This window comes from Corvus brachyrhynchos, unplaced genomic scaffold (assembly GCF_000691975.1).
Source record: "Corvus brachyrhynchos isolate BGI_N302 unplaced genomic scaffold, ASM69197v1 scaffold52, whole genome shotgun sequence".
NCBI lineage: Eukaryota > Metazoa > Chordata > Aves > Passeriformes > Corvidae > Corvus > Corvus brachyrhynchos.
Genome location: NW_008237221.1, coordinates 1,821,511 through 1,822,806, shown reverse-complemented (window position 1 = coordinate 1,822,806; position 1,296 = coordinate 1,821,511).

Here is a 1,296-nt window from a genome sequence, read left to right as displayed (position 1 = left end):
CGGACTTAAACTGGAAGGGACGCTTTTATTTTTTGAAAAATTATGTTAGGAGAAATAAACAGCGCTCCGCGATAGGAAACGGGGATGTGCGGTCACTTCTCCATTCCCGGCCCTTGAGGAGCCTCGGACAGTCTGGCCTCTCACGGCAGGTTAAACGGGAAGGTGATAAATTGCTCCCTGCCTTTGCAAATGCCTTTTCTCGCCGTTCCTGGAGGGCAAAAGCCGGCCGGGGAGGGGCCGTGGGGGTTGGTGGGGACAGAACAGGGGCAGGAATCTCCAAAATCCCAGTTTCAGTGTAACCTTCCGAAAGTGAGGTGGCAGGTCGCATCACTCACTCACCGATCTTAATTTTATTTCTCCTGCATCGGGAATAGGCATATAACAATGATGTCAGGTCTCCTAGGCAAAGGGATGTAGGGAGGATCTGGGATCTGCCAAAAACTTGGGGTTCTGCGTTCCCCGGGGGATAATGAGCAGGAGAGAAGTACAGTCAGAAGGGTTTAGATTTGGCCCAGGAAAGGCTGGGAGTGCTGAATGGAACCAGGCAACCCCGGAGTCCCAGCAAACCGCGGTGCCGAGCTCTAGGCCTCGCGGCGATGGGGAACTTGCGTGCATCTGGTTTAAGCAAAGATCATTTTCGGAGGTGTGAGCTCTCGGTGGGAATGGCCGGTTTAACAATACCGGAGGTGTAGTTTTACGAAAATCATGCCAGGAAAAGAATTGGGATTTTTTTTTTTTCCCCTTCTCCTGCTCTACACACACATTCGCAGACAAAAAAGTCCATTGTTTTCCCTCGAATTGGGGTTGTTTAGACTGGAACATTCAGGAAGAAAAAATAATTAGGAGAGTTGTCAGAGCCCTGCCTCTCAAACAAGGGGCAGAGGGGAATAAATAACCGAGCGAAACGAGCCTCAGAAAATCGCACCGCAGTGAGAAAATCTCCCGGGCGCTGCGGCCCGGAGCGGACACTGTCCCTTTCTTTCTGCTGCTTTAGCGAGCTGTCTCCAACCGCGGCCGGGGAGCAGGAGCCGCCCTTTCCCAGATTTTTTTTTTTTTATTATTATTTTCGAAACCAAATAAGTCAAAGTATCAAAATACTTTGAGAAATGGGCAGTAGCGCTGCTGGATCGCATGCTCAGGGATATCGAAGCCTTCGAAGGGGCTCAGTTCCCGCTTGCTCGTGGCTGAGTCTTTTTTGGTTTGTTTTGGTGGAGTTTTTTTCCCTCTCTAATAAATCCTTAGTTTTAATTATTATGTTTTGAATGAGGAAAACACGCCTCCCCCCCCCCCCCCTCT